Source organism: Leptinotarsa decemlineata, unplaced genomic scaffold (assembly GCF_025532065.1).
Source record: "Leptinotarsa decemlineata unplaced genomic scaffold, Ldec_3_MD MMD2_tig00026307_RagTag_RagTag, whole genome shotgun sequence".
Classification (NCBI taxonomy): Eukaryota; Metazoa; Arthropoda; class Insecta; order Coleoptera; family Chrysomelidae; genus Leptinotarsa; species Leptinotarsa decemlineata.
In genome coordinates, this window is record NW_027412681.1 from 18182143 (window position 1) to 18202528 (window position 20386).

Genomic DNA, 20386 nt, shown 5'->3' on the forward strand with positions numbered 1-20386 from the left:
GGAAATGGTGGCACTGAATAATTTGGTTCTTTGTGGATGTTACAGTGATGAACTCATATATCATATTCAAGTCCCGATTACCAAGTAAAATAACCTTGAAATAATTTCGACTTTCTATGGTTTCTGGCCTAATAGGTGCTATTTCTGGGGAATCAAAGCGTGGTCGGAAAAGTAATGAAAATATACCTAATAAATTCACAACCATCGTGCCACAGTAATTGAAATTTGATAAGAACTTGCATACAAGTTCACGACGATGTGCACATTTTGGATGTGTTCTACGTGCAATGTGGAATTATGTGTCAAAGACAAAAATTGTTTTTATATCTTTCATCGGAACTAGATGATGCCTAGTGGTCACTTGAAATAACCATATCATATTTTTTCTTTTGTCACGATCCCACGTTTTTTTTGTTTTACTTTGTGAATAAATATATTAATCAATACATTTTTCCATGAAAGTTTGTTTTTTTCCAATAAAAATTAACTCCGTCCTCAAAGGGTTAAAACAGCAAATGAATCTATCTCGAACGATGAGTTAAAAAAAGGTATGAAATGTATATTCCTACAGATAGATTTCCATGTAAGGGAATAATGGTGTGTAGATAAAGTAATCACTAACGAGGATTTATTGGAAGGTCCAAAATCAACGTAACAGACCATGGAACATTCCTAGAATAACCACAAAAGACATAAATTTCTAAGTACCAAAATATTCATCAACATATACTGTATGTTACACATTTTCAGGGACATGGCTCCTAAGGGAGTTCATATCTGTGGTAATACCCTTATATCAGTCTGGTCGTACAATATTCCAAATGTTCGATTTTTGGCCATACCAAAAAATATGATAAAAAACTGAATGTTATTACTGTGGGGCTGAATCACATGAAGGGGAATGCTATACTGTATTCATTTACTGTAGTAAGAAATTGAAGAATCAGTAGTACTAGATAATTGATCATTATATGAAGCAAATGAATTCTGAGCAAGAATTTATAAGAAAACGCAAGCTACAGAATTTCAGAAACATCAAGGGAACTTTCCTGTGTTATGTAATGAAAAAAATTAGATCATTTCGGCGATCAGTCAGTGTCATCCAAGGAGGAGGGACAATAACAGTATACATGATGTAATTCCTAAAACCATGAAGATACTACAGTGTGCAGATGATATTGTAATGATTACATGGGGAGTGGATAGAAACGATATACTAAACTAAATGAATTCAACTCTTCATAAAATGTCACTATGGTAAGAGAAGCACAACTTTTAATTATATTATTTAAAATCAGTTACAATGATGTTCAGCAAAAACCATCACACAGAACATCTCCTCTTGCACATAGTAATGGACCAATCCATCATTCAAGTGACCACAAATATTTTGGAGTAATTATTATTAATGTTATTACAAACACACTGAATTGATCTGAATATATTGATTATATTACAAAAAATATAAGGAGGGAATCAACAACATAACGTCTCTTTGTGTTATATGGTGGGGGTTAATCCTCTCATACTACTCACAGTGTTCAGGGGTATATCAGAACTTACTTAGACAATGGTCATTACTTCATCAAGCTTTCTAGCAAAGTAAACCTGACAAAATCAAATCGAATTCAATATGGTGCACTTGGAATTTCAACGGAAGCAACGAGATCTACTCAAACCCCTGCGCTATTATCCGAATATGGTGAAATGGATTTCGAAAATTGAAGAAAAAGAGACTCGTAATATTCCAGTCATAGACTTAATACGGCTACTATATCAATTATGTACACAGAAAACGGGATACTGGAGAAACAAACCAGTACCATATCTAATTGAAGCATTGCAAATATGTCTCAAATTTAATATAAACACTTATCAATACGAAATCAATCCGGGATATGATACAGAAATTGACTATCAGGTAGGTCACCAAAAAACACCAAACTTCACACAACAGAAATCATATCTAACGGAAAATCAAAAATTCCTGAACTCGTTCAAAAACAAATATTCTGACAATAACTTTACATATATACTGATGGATCGTTAGATTTTCACATTCATCGAGTAGGTTTTGGGGCACACATACATCATTGTAATTATAATTACAGTTCCAGATAATATAACTTTACACAAATATGCTCAGCTGAGATAATAGCCGTTCACAATGCTGTTTAAGTCTATTGAAAAATAATCCTAAAAATCAAATATCTTCTGTGACTGAAAAAAGTGCAATTGAAAAATTAAACAACAAAATGTTTTATAAATCTAGTTATATCACAGGACTAAAAAAACATTAATATTAGCTGCCATGAAAAGTGAATACGATATTATACTAACATGGATACATATTCACCAGAATATAAAAGGTAACGAAACGGCAGACATCCAAATAAATATAGGTCGAAATCTAAATATCTCCAATTACATCAAACTTGCCGACGGAACTGTAAAAGTGACCTTACATGTCGAACCCATCTAAACAAGAAGAAGAAGAATAAGTCATTTCAGAAATGGCCTCAGAGTAACAAAAGACAATAGAGAGGTCTTTTCCATCCTTACATTGAAGGCAGCATAACTTTGTTTACGGGAAGTAAGTTGGACCATAAAACAGTGGCGGTTGGTTCAGTTGATAACCGGAGAGATATTTTATATTTATAAAATAAATCATTTCAGGTGAAAATATATTCTGTTCAAATAGTTCCTACAGGAAATCTGATTTATTATTAATGATTATGGAAATGGGGCTAGTTTTTCTACCACCTACTAGATTTTTATTTATGTATGGCTTTATAATAAAGCGTGTGGTTTACTGGGTTGAAATTAAATTATTTCAAATGACTAATTGATAACAATGATAAATGTAATGAACTTTGTTTCATTAAATCAGATGAAGAAATTTGTGATTCATTCTCAGATTTGATAAACAAGCGGTACGGTTTGTGTCCGATATAAAGAATTTTCGATTAGAAATCATGAATATTTATAATTACGATTGAGTTTTGATATTATTCTGTGATTTCATTCAAAATTGGTATCTAGGGTTTTTGGGTACATTATGAAAAGGAATATTTTTGATGTTTTTACTGATGGTTTTTTTTGATCTTTTGATTGAAGTTTTTAAAACTAGGTTTACATTTACATTTCATTATTTGACAACCCAACCAAAAAGAGGTTAAAAATGATAACCGTCATGTCTTATTGAATATTGTTTGTATGCAACTCGAAAGCCTCGTGCAAAGAAAGAAAAATCAAAACGGAGATCATATTCTTTGTGAGACGTAAGTTAGTTGTAAAGTGAGCAATAACAGATATAACACCGGTTGCAGAGGAATAATTATTTAGTATACATATTTTTCATTTTTGAATACAGTTTTTTTCATTTACATTAATGATTTTTCGTAATTATAGAATTCGTCAGCATGAAAAAACAAAGTCGGTCCACAAAGACCCCTAGACACAAATTTCGAATGAAATCACATAATAATATCAAAATCCAATCGTAATTATAAATTCATTACTTTTGAAATTAACATTTATCATTGTTATCAATTAGTTCATTTGTAATAATTTAATTTCAACCCAGTAAACCAAGCGCTTTATTAAGCCATACATAAATAAAAATCTAGTAGGTGGGTGAAAAACTGGCTTCATTTCCATAATCAATAATAAATCAGATTTCCTGTAGGAACTATTTGAACAGCATACGTTTTCACCTGAAATGATTTATTTTATAAATATATAATATCCCTCCGATTATCAACTAAATCAACCGCCACTGTTTTATGGTCCCACTTACTTCAAATGTAAACAAACTCTCCATAACCTCTCATTACCCGCCACCCCCCTCGCCTATAAGTTGTACAGAAAACGATAATACGATATCCGTTTCAAAACACGTGTCTTGTTTTGGTATAGGCACAGAGGCATGTGTCTTATTATTACTCTGAGGAAATTTCATAAAGTTCGAAAGAAGAAGAAAGTTGATGGTTCCTAAATGCATCTTTATTACTGTTTGTTTGTAGTCAAAGCATATGCTGTGTTGTAGTCGATAATAAAATGTGTTCACAAATGCCCCCTTTCAATTTTCTTTTGGGGAATAAATATGTTGAAGAAGAAATTAAAAGTGAGGATGACATTGAGATTTTTCACCATAAACTCAAATCAGAAAATTGCGAGGAAAATGTTAGCAAAGGCCCTCACTGTGAAGTGTGTAAGGAAAGCTTTTGTAGGCCAACTGATTTTTTCAGCACCGAGGCGTTCATATCCAATTGTACCTGCAAAATCCAAAATATCTTTTTGGGTGAAGACTTGACTGGGGATGAGAAATTTTTTTCTGAAGATAAACAAGGTATTTTCTATCTGGATAAAAGTTATTGCACCTGCTGTTCAGTTATTTGCACATACTGTTTAGTTCATGTGGGGAACAGCGCTAAGTGTATTTATTTATTTATTTATTTGATTTTAACCAAACAGGCCAAGACGGCCTTATTACATGGTTAACAGCTTTACAAAAAATACTTGAGGAGTTGTAGTAATTAAGCTATGAACCTGAATCATAAATATAATGTATCATGAATTGCAGGGGCTTGTAATCAATCCACAATAAAAATATTGAGAATATCGAAAAATCCTTTGAGATCTGTAACATTTTATAAGGAGATATTCAGAATATGATTAATAATTACTGTATAAAAAACTTTAGGAGGTAGAGAAAAATATACATTTACAAATACATTGTAACTGTTGATTAATTTCATAATACTTACGAGAGGAGCTCTTAAAGTTAAGAGAGAATTTGGAATATTGAACATAAGTATTGTACGAGTACGCCACCCAGGTACATTAAAAGGAATAAGTGCAAGAATTTTGGGACTGTTTAATTTACTATTGATCACCTTGTACAGAAACATAATAGCAGATAGATTTCTTCTTTGGTCCAAAGACATTATTTTAAATTCATTTCTTAAATGAGTCGATCTAACTGTGTTATAGTCAGGCCACAAACAGTATTTTCTATAATACAATATTAAAAATTTATTCTGTACTCTCTCAATTTTATGTAATGAGGATGCATACTCCGAGAAACACAGTAATGATGCAAACTCCATCTTAGGCCTTATTAGCGCAAAGAGTAATTTTATTGTGGTAGTATTTGTGAAAGTTGCAGATTGCCTCATCACATATCCTAGTGTTCGGTTGGCGGTGGCTACTATATTTCCTATATGTTCCGCAAATGAAAAAACTATATTGTAGGTTACACCAAGATCCTTAATTTCTGTACATCAGATTAGTTTCTCTCCCCCCATCTCATAATTAAAGATAACTGGTTCTTCAGTGTGAGTTATACTCATCACTTTACACTTAGTGAGATTGAAATGCAGTTTATTAATCAGACTTCATTCATAAATACTATTCATGTCCTTCTGCAGCATAACACAATCCCTTACTGACTATATTTTTTTATATACTTTGAGGTCATCTGCAAACAGGAGGCATTCCGAGTATTTAATAACTGAAGATAAATCATTTATGAATATAATGAAGAGTAGAGGCCCCAAATTGGAACCCTGTGGCACTCCAGAGTTTGCATGATATTCTCCCGATACATTTTCTTTGTGTCTGACAATATATTTCCTATTTTCCAAGTAACTCTTTAATAATTCAACAAAATTCTTCGTTAATCTGAACCATGTCAACTTTTTCAGAAGTACGTCATGATTTACACAGTCAAATGCTTTGAGGAAATCGGTAAATACCGAATCCATTTGAGATTTACATCCAAATGTTTCAAATACCCGGTTTCCAAATATGAACAAATTTGTATTGATCGACTTATTTGACATGAATCCATGCTGCTCAGATATTAAATATTTTTCAGTATATTGATATAATTTACTGTATATGATCTGTTCGAACAGTTTGGAATTATGTGTGCTCCACACATAATTGAAATTGGTCGGTAATTTTCAATGTTTGTCTCATCACCAGATTTATAGATTGGTGTAGTTATGGCTGTTTTTCATTGCTCTGGAAAGACTCTCGACTCAAGAATTCTGTCAAAAATATGAACAAGTGGTTTCTTTAACCATTCACTACAACATTTTAGGACATAGGGAGGAATACCATCAGTTCCTGCAGTTTTTTTGGTTTTAATTTCATTACCGCTTCCTCAAAATCTGCCTCAGAAATAGCCTTAATTGAAAATATATCGTTAACGTCCCCTACAATATCTTGTATTTAGGCTATAGGAAGGAGGCTTTATTCAGATCATATACGGAAGAAAAGAATTCTGCAAAGACTTCAGCAGTGTCCTCTTCATTCACTACGTTACTTTTATATAGAAAATTTCCGGCATCAGTACAGTTTGCCCTTTTACTTCTAACATAGTTCCAAAAATAGCTCACATTATCTGACATATTATCCTGCAGCTCTTCAAGATACCTATTTTCTTCCTTTTTTATAATTGATTTCAATTTCCTTCTCATTACAATATATTTTTCTTTGTAATAATTCGATACCTTCTGAAGCCTTCTATGTGTGTCCTTTTCTTTCAACATACTCTTTATTTCTTTTGTAAACCAGATAGGAAACGGTTTATAGTTTTTATATATTTTAAACTTTGGAACCGAGTCTGATATAATCGTATTCCATATTTTATAGAAGGCATCTAAAGACCGATTTACATCGGATTCTGATAAAACACCCGCCCAATTTGTATCTCGTACTTTTAAGACTAAATTTTCGAAATTCGCTTTTTTGAAATTATATTGGTTCTTATTGTTCATCTGTTTGACACATTGATTACTTTTTCTATATTTAATATTTATATTAAGGGTATGATGGAATATGTCTTCTTTGACAAACGGTACAACTTCTCTTTGCACATTACAATTTTGTTCGCTATTTTCCAATGTGATTACTAAGTTGAGAGTTTTTCCTTGAAAATTTTGTATGTAATTAACAAGTTTGAAAGAATTAAATTCTATAAACTCCTGTAATATTTTTAATTTTTGATTACATGCGTTGAAATTAAAGTTGGGACCGTTAATTTCGGAAAAGTTAAAATCTCCAAAAATATATGTATCTTCAGTAATAACTATCTGTTTCTGTACAAAGTCAAATACCAACTCGTACACATTACTTGAGCAATTTGGGGGTATGTATCTGTATCTGTAGAGTAGGGAGGGTGAGTGTAAGCCCACGCACTTAGGCCACATGTGACCCATTGTACATCCTCCCGAGGAGTTGTCCTCCTAGGTCGTCGTCCATCCTGTCCTTTCCAGGAAGGTGGACAGGTCGCTGGGAGACATCTTTATATCGGCAGGTGTAGGTCAAGACTCGCCGAACACACACTCTCTTATTGACGATAACTCCGGGCACTCGCACAGGACATGCCTGACAGTCTCATCTTCCTGTTCACACATCCTGCATAGAGGTGTGTCCACTAGCCCCATATTATGTAGGTGTTTCCTTAGCTGACAGTGGCCAGTCAGAAATCCTACTGTAAGGCGTAGATTTTTCCTGGTCATCGCCAGATATTTCTTCGGCGCCAGCTTCCCAGGGTCGCCCAAGGTGATCCTGGCAAGATTACATCTTTTGATTTCATCCCATCTCTTTAAAGATTGAGCATGGGTGTAACATTTGACTAGTTCCGCAATTTTCGAAGTCATCAGGCCGTGGGTGCCACGGTCACAGTCGCTGTATTTGATATAATTTTTGGATGGCCGTTGCTTGTAGAACTTCCGGTCCCCATGCAATGGCTCCATACGTTAGCATAGGTCTTATTATTGCAGTGTAGATCCAGGCGACTACACGGGGTGAAAGACCCCATGCGCGTCCCACTGTCCTCCGACATTGCTCATAAGCCACGTATGCTCTTTTTGCTCTACTCTGTAGATGAGAGTTCCATGTTAGCTTCTTGTCGAGGATAATACCAAGGTATTTCACCTCTTCAGAGAAGTTCAGTTGGCTTTTGAAGATTTCGGGAGGTTTTAAGCCCGTTAAACTTCTTTTCCTGGTGAAAAGGACCATCTCAGTCTTCTTGGGATTGATCGACAGTGAGTGTTCCTTACACCATGTTTCTATCAATTTCAGCCCATCCTGCGCTCTATCGCACAGTGTGTTTACAAATTTGCCGGTCTGCAAGATAACTATGTCATCTGCGTATGCAATTGTGTAGAATCCATTTTTGTTAAGGTGATTAATTAGGGTATCCAGAACTATGTTCCAGAGAAGGGGTGATAAGACCCCTCCCTGTGGACATCCCCTCATGACCAGTCCTTTAACTGTGATGTCTTCTACATTAATACTTATTGCTCTGCTAGAGAGCATCTGGAGTATCCATTCTCCTACTACCAGGGGTACATTCCTGGAGTGTAGTTGCTGGGTAATTGTTGGAAAGGTTGTTTTATCAAACGCTCCCTCAATATCTATGAATATACCTAGGGTGGATTCTTTGTTGTCCAATGATCTCTCGATTCTGCCAACCACATGGTGAAGGGCCGAATCAGTAGACCTTCCCGGGGTATATGCATGCTGATTTGGATGAAGTGGGTTGTTAACAAGTACTTCATCTCTTATGTACCGCTCACATAGCCTCTCCATGGTTTTTAAGAAAAACGATGTAAGACTAATTGGTCGGAATGCTTTTGGTAGGGTGTAGTCCATCCTACCTGGTTTGGGTATAAATACTACTCTTACTTCTCTCCACTTACTGGGAATATACCTCAGAGCTAGAGAGGCTCTGAATATTCCAACCAGGTGTGGCATAAGAGTGTCCAGTCCCCACTGAAGTAGGGCTGGTCTTATACCGTCAGGCCCTGGTGACTTGAAGGGGGAAAAGCCCGATATAGCCCATCTTATTTTGTCCTCATCAATTACTGTACTAGCATATTGCCAGTCAAATTGTGAGGGTGTTATTGGTACATCCGTCCAGTTCGCCGTTCCAGGAAAGACAGAACCTGGGAAGTGAGTTTCCATAAGAATCTCAGCACTCTCCTGGAGGTTGGCGGCTTTGTCGCCATTTTTCCTCGTCAGGATGCCGATAGTCTTATGGTGGTCATTTGAGAGTGCCTTCTGTAGCCTAGAAGCTAGTGGAAAGTCTTCGACTGCCTCACAATAGGCTCTCCAGGCTTCTCTTTGTTTTCGTCTGCAGACTTTTTTGAACTCTCTGAGGTTGGCTTGATATATAACCCAGTCCTCTTCGAGTCTTGTACGTTTTGCCTTGTTAAAGGTCGTTCTCGCTGTTTTCCTGAGGTGTTCCAATTCAGGGCACCACCATGTGTTGGTTGTGCCATGCGTTTGAACCATCCTCATTGGACAGGATTCCTTATAGGCAGTGTCTATTTTGTTGTGGATAGATACTGTGTACCTTTCCAGTTCTTCATTGTTGCCAGGAGTCAGGACCTCTGTTTCCCGTAGAGCTCCTCTTAAGAGTCGATTGTAGAGAGCTACATCCGTCCTCTTCGGGTCACGGGATTTTACAGTAGTCCTGAGATCCTGGCTTACCGTATAGGTCAGCCAGCGGTGGTCTGACATAGAGATATGGTCCGAGACTTGCCAGTCTTGGATTTTGTTTGATATTTCGGCTGTCGTGAGCGTGATATCTATTAACGTTTGGCTACGGGCATTAATAAATGTTGGCTCCGTGTCTCTGTTCAAGATTGTTAGATCTTTCTGTATTATATATTCGTATAGTGACTTACCTCGGGCGTTGATATCCTTGCTGCCCCAGCTCACGTGGTGAGAGTTTGAGTCGCAACCCAATATGAGCTCCACTCTCTGGTTGAGCCAGTGGTCCACTAGTACTTCCATTTCTCTGGTCGGTGGTAGGGTGGCTGCATCTGAAGGGAGGTACACCGATGCGATTATCAACGCCATATATTTGCCTTTCCCAATTGGACATTCAACTTTGACCGCAGTGAGATCTGAGGTGCTGAATTGTGCCATCGGAAACGCTCTGTATTTCCTAGGAACGTAGACAGCCGTCCTAGGTTGCTGGTTGCTTGGTAAGCTGAAAATTTGACCAGTTAAACTACTGAAACCAGTAATTTTGGTCTTAATTATCCAGGGCTCCTGGATCAAAGCTATTGCCTCCTCCAATACATCAAGGTGGCGACATAGTGTTGCCGTTGCCGCCTTTTTGTGTTGGAGGTTGCATTGTATTATTTTTACTTTTTTTCCAACGTCCTTGCCCATGAGACAGTTGTTGGATACAAAGTTACCTTTAGAGGTCCATCTGCTCCCCTGCTAAGGGGGAGGTGGCCTCGCTGTTTTTGGGTGCCTCCTCCGTCAGGTCATCGAATGTCATCTGTTCAGATGCTTCGACTTCCTTTTCGGGACCCATGGTGGCCTTGGGGTCAATATTCACTTTAGGTGGTTCAACTTCCAAGGACCTAGGGTCTTCAGAGGTACCCTCTGTTTCTTTTATTGTTGCCCTAATAGTCAGTGAGGTAAACGCGTAGCTTAACCTCATCGACTTCTTCTTCAGGACAGCCATATCATCTTCTCCGATCCCGAAGACGAAGAGGTGTCCTTGTGGGTTCATCTTAACCTCATGATGGAAGGTGCACCATCTTGCAACCTTCAGGTCAGGATTCTACGCCTTTAGCCGACCCAGCACCCTCTCCTTTTCACCGGATGTCGTCCTGTGGACGTCCTCCGGGATCCAGAGTGAGGCTTTGGTAAGCTTCGGGAGCTTATCCACACTGACGACTGCAAGTGATGCCTCCTCCCATGGCTTAATATTCATTGTGGCTTTCTTCAGCCACTCTAGCGTCACGTCGTCATCGCAGACCACTCTGATGATTTCACCGGAGTATGTCCACGACTTGAACGTGGGCGGTTTGCTGTTGTTGCTGGAGGCGGAGAAGATGATCTTGTCCAGCTCCTCCAACAGTTGTTTTTTGATGAGACTCTCTCGTTCTGCGGTAACCTTACCGTACGGGTTAGTCTCATCTATGATGGCTACCTTGAGGTGTCTCAAGGCGGCCTCCACGAAGGTTTTGGAAGGTGCAGCGACATTTATGTCGCTGCGCAGCTTCTTCAACCTTCTTGGGGTTCCCTCCGTGGAGGTACTCGCGTGAGGGCGCTTTCCTGCGGTGGCAGCCGGTTCCTTGCCTTTTTCCAAGGCGGAGCTCTTGGCGCCCTCCGCAAGAGGTGCCCTTGTTGTTGAGGATGGAGTGGGAGAGGTGGAGGGTGCACTCATAGTTGCTGCCACTTCTGCCTCTTTCGCTCTCTTCCTCCTCTTGGCCTCGGCGCCGCTGATACGCTTACGCCTTGGCCTTTGCGTTGCATCGCGAGGTGGTCTGCTATGTCCAGCCTCTTTCTGAGCGGTAGCTTGGGGTGAGCATTTCTGTTCATCCCCAGCTCCCGCCCTAAATTGAGGTGAGCATTGCTGTCCAGCCTCGGGATTGTTTGGTTTTTTGTACTTACGTTTAGTTTCCATGTATGTTCCCACGAGTAGCAAGGGAAGGGTTGGTCACCTCTAGCAGAGCCCCGCATTACCAGAGGAAGGCTAGTTACAATGAGGTTTCGCCCGGTTCCTCAAGGGGATCGTTCGTAACCGCATATAACCCTGCGGCCATTCAGCTGTCGACACGATTCCTTACATCTTAGCTTGGGTAGGCTGGTCCGCGGTGGCATGTTTTGCAGGGCTTTTGGGGGGTTTTAGTTCCCCTCACCCTACTTATTTCTGCCACTGACCAGGAGTCCGTCAACCCCGTCCGTTAGGCCCCATTGGCTTCCCGGATAGGACCTCCAGTCCCCTGGCCGTTCCCCTATCCGCCACCTGGGGACGCGCCCGATAGGTAGCCCAACCCACGGGTTGGGGGTATGTATAACACGATAATAGAAATTTTTTTGTTACCTGCTTTTAAATGTACAGCCAAACCTTCAAATTGGGTTCAGTTTCTTTCGGTTTTGATTAAAGTGTATTCTTTTTTAAAAGCAATAAGAACTCCTCCGCCAGTAGTTTTGTTCGTTATTTGCAAATCCCTGTTGCCTCTCGCCAGATGGTACACATTTGTATCAACAATTTCGCCGTCACTAATCTCTTCTTGCAACCACGTTTTGACAGATATGATGATGTCAAAGTTACAATCTAATGTACTTCTAAAAAAAATCATTGGTTTTAGTGTTCAAACCCCTGCAATTCTAGTAGTACACATTTATAGTCTTAAACATAACATAACATCAGTGGGCTCAGTCTGTAGTTAAAGTTATTAGTAGAGTTTGTTAAGTAGAAAATAAATAATGTATATGGATATGTGTTCAAGTTACTTACAATATTATCAGATAAGTAATGGATTAAATGGATTAGAACACATTTCCAATTATCGTAAATTAGGACTAAGAACTATATATCAAAGGTTATTCATTTTATTTAATTACTTGTCCACAATACTGAATTTGATAACAGCCCAAGATATTTTCTGTATAGGCCAGGCTTTAGATAAAATAAGGTACCTAAACTAACAATAGTTGTTTTTCAACTTCAAACTTTTTCCCTTTCAGTTCGCCAGTTCCACTTCTTGACGGATAAGTTTTACAGTGTTGTCACATTTGGCATAAATTTTGCAATTATGCGACCATGCTTCTTTATTACCAAATTTCTTCTTTGCTTGAAGAAGTAGCTTGTAGCGATAGTCTGTTAAATCCTCGTTGATGAAAATTCCTGTTCCTTTCAGATTGAATTTGGCTTTGTAAACTTCAGTTCGCTTCAGGTTGGTGACAAAGTCTACAATTACTGCCCTCGGTTTAGTAAGATCTGTGGAGATTTTGCCTACTCTGAATACTCTGTTCAGTTCGAATATAGCATATTTAATTTTCATTCCATCATTTATTGTATTTAAGATTTTGCCAATCAAATTCTCATCTGCTTCCTCATTGACTCCAATTAAGCGTAGGCTATTCATTTTAGATTTTTCATGTAACACATCAAGTTTTTCATTAAGGTAAACAAGTTGCTTCTTATGTACTTGTGATATACTGTTTGGAACCTTTGGTGTAGTAATGAATATTACTGGAGTTTTTTCCCAACACCAAATCGTTATTTTTACACCTCGACACGTGTTTCGATCACCAAGTGATCATTTTCAAGAGGAAGATAAAACTCAGTTTTATATAAGGCTAATAAAAGTAATATAACAATATAAACATTCATAGTAATATAAGAGGTCAAAATTTAAAAAGAAAAATCTAAAATTAATTTATATGTAAAATGTATATACATGTATAAGTTACAATACCAAAATAACTATTAAAATACCAATTAAAAAATGTATATATGAATTCAAGGAGTGGTAGAGAACTTGGTAATTATTGAAAGTGTTAGAAGCATATTTGAAGTATAATAACATAGCTTATATATACAATAACGGTAACGAATGAAGAACGAATATAAAAGAATTCATGGTATCATTACGCTTAAATAAATGTGTATATATAAAAATATTATCAGTATATATTGAAAATGTAAAAGTTATCAATTTTTTTTTTTATTTTATTTTTTCAGTTTTCAATTAGTTCATGAGTCTCATATCGATCAGATTGTTTTGTGAAGAGTTTTATTCCTTTCTTGAACCTGAATTTTGATGTCTCGTTTTTCAATTCTTTAGGAAGTATATTAAATGCCTTTGGAAGTAGGACTCTGTAACAGTTTCGACCAATTGATTTGGATGCAAAGAGTATTGAGAAGTTATCAATTTGCCTCGTTGTATGAGCATGAGATGGTTTATTTAAGAACTGTGTTGTAGTTATGCTAAAAAAAATTATTGTCTCAGATATATATATATATATATATATATATATATATATATATATATATATATATATATATATATATGTATATGTGTATATATATATGGCGGGGGCAGGTGTGCGACGCGAGCACTCTCTGGCGAAAGAAGAGCTTAGTTAACTTGTACGAACGTTCGGTCGAACGCTGCCGATGGTCCTGTCTCTTGGTTAGCCACACTAAGTAGATGTAAGGAAGCAATTCCGGGTTCGGTGAGCGGGAGGAAGCCCTGCGAAATCCTGTTGGTGTGGGGTGAGGGGCGGTACCCGCAAGGATTTCCCGAAAATCCACCCCTCCACGCCCGATCGCATCCAACGCCAGGGTACGTCTGGGGGGCCTAACCGGCCCCCCAGGCCCCCCGGTGCGGTCGTAACTATGACTCTCTACATATATATATATATATATATATATATATATATATATATATATATATATATATATATATATATATATATATATATATTTGGCAAAATCCCCAACGCAATTTGTCAGTTCTTTGGCGGCAATTGGATCCCTGTGATTTTTACTAGTTGCTACTTGTCATGCGTGATATTTTGACATTTCTGCATCAACCATTTTATTCATCAGTTCTTTTACCTTGACTATGCCTAGATGACCTTGGTGTACTAGGTGTAAACTTTATCTCAATATCATATCATCTTTGATTGTAATATCATCAAAATGAAAAATTACAGCTGGTGTATAGATATGAAAATGTTTCAAACCCCAGGTGATAACCAACATTTCTTTTTCAATATGATTATTTCTCATTCAGTTTCATAAAGAGGTTAACTTGCATATGCGATTATACAGTGAGCACCATATGTAACAGATAAATTAATTTTCTACGTTATTAGCCATTTTCAAGAAAAACCCTTAAACACGTCAAATTATATATTCGAAAAGACACTTCGTGACATAAAAAATCCCCCCTTCTTCAACTTTCTCAACGTGACAGCCACTCCCCCAATTTTTTTAAATGCAAAAGGGGGCTCATTTTGAAGGGTATTCCATTTTCTTAAAGTCATATCTTTATCTTTAATTTCGTGCATGTGTCATAATGAAACAAAAAATTCACAATTGTTGAAAGGTATCACGTAGGTATTCCATTGAATCCGTCCGCTGTACAATATGCCATGCACCTTCAATTTTTTGTTTTGTTTTTACCAACCGTTGTTTGTCAGCCGTGACAGTTGAGTAAAAAATTATATGTTTTCTGTGAACTTGCTGAAGAGAAACAGTTTTGCAGTTGTTGTTTGTGTTTCTTGTTGAGTATTACTTTTAGACAATAGGCTAAAAGTTCTAGCAATGTCTCATTTGACTGAACGTCAAAGAGTAGAAGTGTTAATACTACTAGGATGTGGGGACAAAACTAGAACCCAGAAGAATGTAAGTGAAATGTTCAATAATAAATATCCTGATCATCACATTTCTCAATCTACCGTTAGTAGAATAGAAACGATATTTCGTGAATTTGGGACTGTCAAAGATATTTCAAAACCAGGCAGGAGTGTATTGATTGACGATGGGAAAAAATTGGATATTTTGGTAGACATCGAGGAGAATCAACATAAACCTACCCGACAACTTGCCGCCGATTACGACATAAGTCAAAGTTCGATATTGCGTCTTTATAAAATTGAAAAGTATCACCTTTATGAAGTACAATTGGTACATGAACTCAACAAAGACGATCCAGATCGCAGAACTTAGTTTTGCGAAATAATGAAAGCCAGGTGTCTGCGGGATCCTTCGTTTAAGAAAAATATATTGTTTTCCGACGAGTTAATTTTTTTTAAATGGAACCGTCAACAGACAGAACTGTCGATATTGGAGCCGAGAAAATCCCCATTGGATGATGGAGGCCCACACTCAATATCCCAGAAAAGTAAATGTTTGGGCAGGGATTATAAATAATCGCATAATTGGACCATATTTTTTCAACGAAACATTAACCGGTGAACGTTACTTGGAGTTTTTTACTAATTTTTTACTTTCAACGCTGAAAAGACTTTTCAGATAATGATAATCCAAATCAAATAGATAGGAGTATCTGGTATCAGTAAGATGGCGCTCCACCACATTTTGCAGCTGACGTTTGTGCATATCTGAATGAAGTTTTTCCCAACAGATGGATTTTTAGACGTGGTGCCATAGAGTAGCCAGCCGGTTCTCCCGATATGACACCGCTTGACTACGTTTTGTGGGGTTACCTAAAATCCAAAGTATACGTCAATTGACCAAACAATATTGAGAGTTTGCAAATCAGAATTAGTGAAGAAATAGAACGTATCACTCACAAAACCATTCAAGATGTTGTTGATAACTTTCAGCAACGCCTTTATTATTGTCAAGAAATAAATGGCTGTCAGTTTGAGCATTTGATCTGAAGACTTCCATTAGTTGCACATTGATTGCTACCGCTTTAATAAATCATTTAGATAACGCAATTTATTCATTGGTTTTTTTTCGCATGCAAGAAATTAAAAAATAAAGATATGGCTATACAGAAAATTGAATACCCTTCAAAATGAGGTATCACTTGAGCCCCTTTTGCATGTAAAAAAATTGGGGAGGGGGTGGCTGTCACATTGAGGGGGGTGAAGGAGGGGGGATTTTTTTATGTCACAGAGTGTCTTTTCGAATACATAATTCGACGTGTTTCAGGGTTTCTTTTGAAAATGGCTAATAACGTAGAAAATGAATTTATCCGTTACATATGGTGCTCACTGTATACCCAGAAAAACAGTAAGAAATGTTGATATAATTTTGAAAAATACCTCGATCCATTTACAGCTGTTATGATGTCATTATTCGTTGGAGTGAGGTGCCGAATTGAATTCGTTCGATAACTTTATTGAGACATTTCATATTGACACATATACGCAGATCATCTGAATTGTTTGGATATGGTACAACCACTATCGGAGATACCTAAGGAGTTGGTGTTGTAAGTCTTTCAATACTATCGGATTTCTCAAGACATTCAAGCTCTTGTTCAACTTTGTCTCGATGTTTTTTTATGTGCAAAAAGACTAACCAATTTATCCTCAAATAACTTGACTGTGAAATTCTTCAAACAACCAAGTCTTCAAAATAGTTCCATTTCAGTAAAATAATAGAGCTGGTGTAAATCTCTTCTTTAACAGGATTTGTTTTGTACCGAAAGTTTACAACAAATACTCCTGGACTTTTAGTCCAGCGTGGCAAATTCAGCTGTGCCTCAGAGATGCGCAAATGATAAAGAGAGATGGTAACTGTCCACAATCACTACTTGTAGTTGTGAACAGCTCTCGCCCCACTCTGCCGAATGATCTACTGCGCATCCAATATTCACAGACACACCTAAATTTGCCAAGCTATACTTCATTTGAATTATATGAAAATATCTTAGTTTCATTCACTTTCAGTTTATGATTGCGGTGGAAATTGTAGTTCTGCTGATTATTTTTACAGATGATCCTGTTTATCGATAGTGCAATTAGTTATTTTTTCGTCTAATTCTATACCTACTTTTGTTGAGTCGCACTTGCAAGATCTTGGTATTGTGGATCCCGCATCATTTTCCAATCCCGTCTGTTGCGAGCTTACAGGGGCAGGATTTGCGAGGCAGGAAAGCGGCATGCATTATATAACTACGAATACCCTTATATTGGAAGGGTTGTTGTGAACTTTGTTGATGATATTGCTGACAATTTTCAGAAAATGCCAATTCATTTGTTTTTCTGTAATACATGTTTGTACCGTTTTCTACACAATCATCCTTCACACTTACAAGAATTATTAGTTTGTTGTCTTGCAGGACATTGTGACAAAACTTTCTCATGCCAACTTAATCCACAATATTAATATAATGGGTGATTTTTTAAGAGGTATAGGATTCGATTTTCAAAACACAAAAAATTTGAAAAAATTGATGAAATCTTCCTTGGAATTGATAGAACATCAATACAATTTAATGTTTGAAGATGATTTCATGCAAATGTTGTCCGCAGCTCCACTTTAGATGGCCCATGCGCGAGGTCCAATTTTGGGACACTCTCTCTAACATATCGTCCGGAATTTCACGTATAAATGCTTCAATATCGGCTTCCAGAGCGTCAGTCGTTGCTGGTCATGAGCCCTAACATGACCCCATAAAAAATAATCCAAAGGCGTTAAATCACACGATCTAGGCGGCCAATTGACGGGCCCCAAACGTGAGATAAACTGTTCACCGAAGGCGGCTCTTAATTGGGCCATTGTTTCGTGTGGCATGTGGCACCGTCTTGTTGAAACCACATGTCAGGCATGTCCAATTCTTCCATTTTGGACAACAAAAAGTCGTCAGTCATCACACGGTAGCGCTCGCCATTCACAGTAACGTTCCGGCCATTGTCGTCTTTGAAGAAGTATGGCCCGATGATGCCACCGACCCATAATCCACACCAAACAGTGACTTTTTCGTGGTGCATCGATAGCTCTTGCTATGCTTATGGCTGGTCTTCACTCCAGATGCGGCAATTTTGCTTGTTAACGTATCCATTCAACCAGAAATGAGCCTCGTCGCTGAACACAATTTTTCGATAAAAATGTGGAACTTCCTCCAACTTTGCCAGCGCCCATTCACCAAATGTTAGACGTTGTGGAAAGTCGTGTGGCTTCAATTCTTGCACCAGCTGTATCTAATGAGGTTTTACACCCAAATCCTTTCACAAAATTTTCCACGTAGTGTGGAGTAACAGATGCCCAATTGCTGCGAACGGCGGTGAATCGATATTTCACGATCATCACGAACACTGGCGGATACAGCCGCAATATTTTCTTCGGTCCCCTCCTCTAAGTATGTGTGTTGGTGGTTTAATGTCCAATAATGTAAACTCGGTTCGAAATTTAGTCACAAGCTTCCGAATAGCTCCCTCAGTAGGCCGACGAAACTGCCCATAAATTGGAAGAAATGCACGATGCACTTTCTTCATCGACTATGAATTTTGATAATAAAATTCAATAATTTGCAAGCGTTGTTCATTTGTAAGTCGATTCATGGTTAAATCATAGACCACGATTCACGCGTGATCTGTCGAAAACAGGGTTGCCAAAAAGATACCAGCAGATATGTAATTTAATGACTTCATGTTGATTTATGCTAGTTATTTGTTCCATATGTTGCGCTGCTATTCTTGTATTCTGTATCATTTTTTTATGGTATTATAAGTAGGATGTTCCACAAAAACCATATTTTCGAAGAGATGCGTCAGTTGTGTTCAAAATAATGTGATGCTTGATTTCCTATCGGACAAAAAGTTATAATTTCAAATTTTATTTTGAGCTTTTAGAAAAAGTATTTTTTGCATTTTTTTTTTGTCTTATTGTGAGGTGATGAGTTTTCTTGTTTCACATCGAGTGAATTCAAAAATAGGTCATACGAATCTTCTCCTACCATACATGAAAACGTGGCCTTGTTCCTTTCTTCGTCTGAAGTATTGGCAGCTTTTAGGTAATTTTTGAATCTGAAAATCCATCTTTTCTATCTAGCTCCAAAATTGTTCATATCATTCTTGATGTCTAATGGATAATAGAACCGATATCACAGGACACAGACATTTTTGAATGTACCTTCTTTAAAAAAATGTGTTCATTTATGCGTTCCATTGAGTTTTAGTGTTGTTTGGTAATCTTTAATTATTCAGTTATCATCGCCAATTTGTAATGACCTACGTCAATATTTTATTAACTGTCATTTCCTATATTACACTGAGAGCCTTAATATTTTCTTATAGCTCAAGGTTTCTATCTCTATACACATGATATAAAACTATTTTGCAAGAAGTAGCAAAGCTAATGAACAAGAACTCGTAATTGATTTTTTGTTGATTGATGCATTCACATATGGTAATTATAAGTGTTTGAGTTTACATTGAAAAATGTTTGTTGTTTATATGAAGACTGTATTTTAATTTCATTAATAAATTATTCTCATTCATGAATATTTCTTTTTATTCCAGATTTTGGAATCATGCTTCTTCAAGAACAAGAAGAAACAGTGTTGGTGAAGAAAGAGGATACCACTAATGAATTAAAAAAAAAAAAGTGTCCCATAAAAAAAGCAGAATATTCTAATCATAGATCCTCAAGAGTTTGTAATAGAGCATATAAAGAAGAAGAAAACTCCTATAAACTCCCTACAAAATATCTTGGTACTAGAAAAAAATTGAAATACCATGCCAACTCGTTGACTGTAGTGGATCCGTTTCATTGTAAAATCTGCTCAAAATCATTTTTTCAAAGAAGTCATTTGGAATTGCATGAAAAAACTCATATTGGGAAGAAACTATTCATTTGTAATATCTGTAAATTATCTTGTGTTTCTAGCAGCCACTTGAATATCCATTTGAGGACGCATTCTGGTGAAAGACCTTATCACTGTAAATTCTGTTCAAAATCTTTCAGTATATCTGCAACTTTGAAGAATCATGAACGGATACATACAGGAGAAAAAAAATTTCATTGTGAATTCTGCCCAAAATCTTTCACTTTTAGGTCTAGTTGGACAGTTCATAAAAATATTCATACAGGGGAGAAATCATTTCCCTGTATGTTCTGTCCAAA

At 37.1% G+C, this 20386-nt stretch overlaps 1 long non-coding RNA gene and 1 other non-coding gene across 2 annotated transcripts; one reads left to right on the forward strand and one right to left on the reverse strand.

The window, feature by feature from the left end:
* Positions 1-351: 351 nt before the first annotated feature.
* Positions 352-12889, reverse strand: LOC141485153 (uncharacterized). Its single transcript, XR_012467044.1, has 3 exons — positions 12287-12889; positions 11870-12114; positions 352-672 (listed from the first exon to the last, which is right to left on the reverse strand). It is a non-coding gene; the product is annotated as an uncharacterized lncRNA (long non-coding RNA).
* Positions 3698-20093, forward strand: LOC111510729 (uncharacterized). The gene is made up of 2 exons (XR_012467043.1): positions 3698-4351; positions 19783-20093. It is a non-coding gene; the product is annotated as an uncharacterized protein (transcript).
* The last annotated feature ends 293 nt before the right edge of the window (positions 20094-20386 follow it).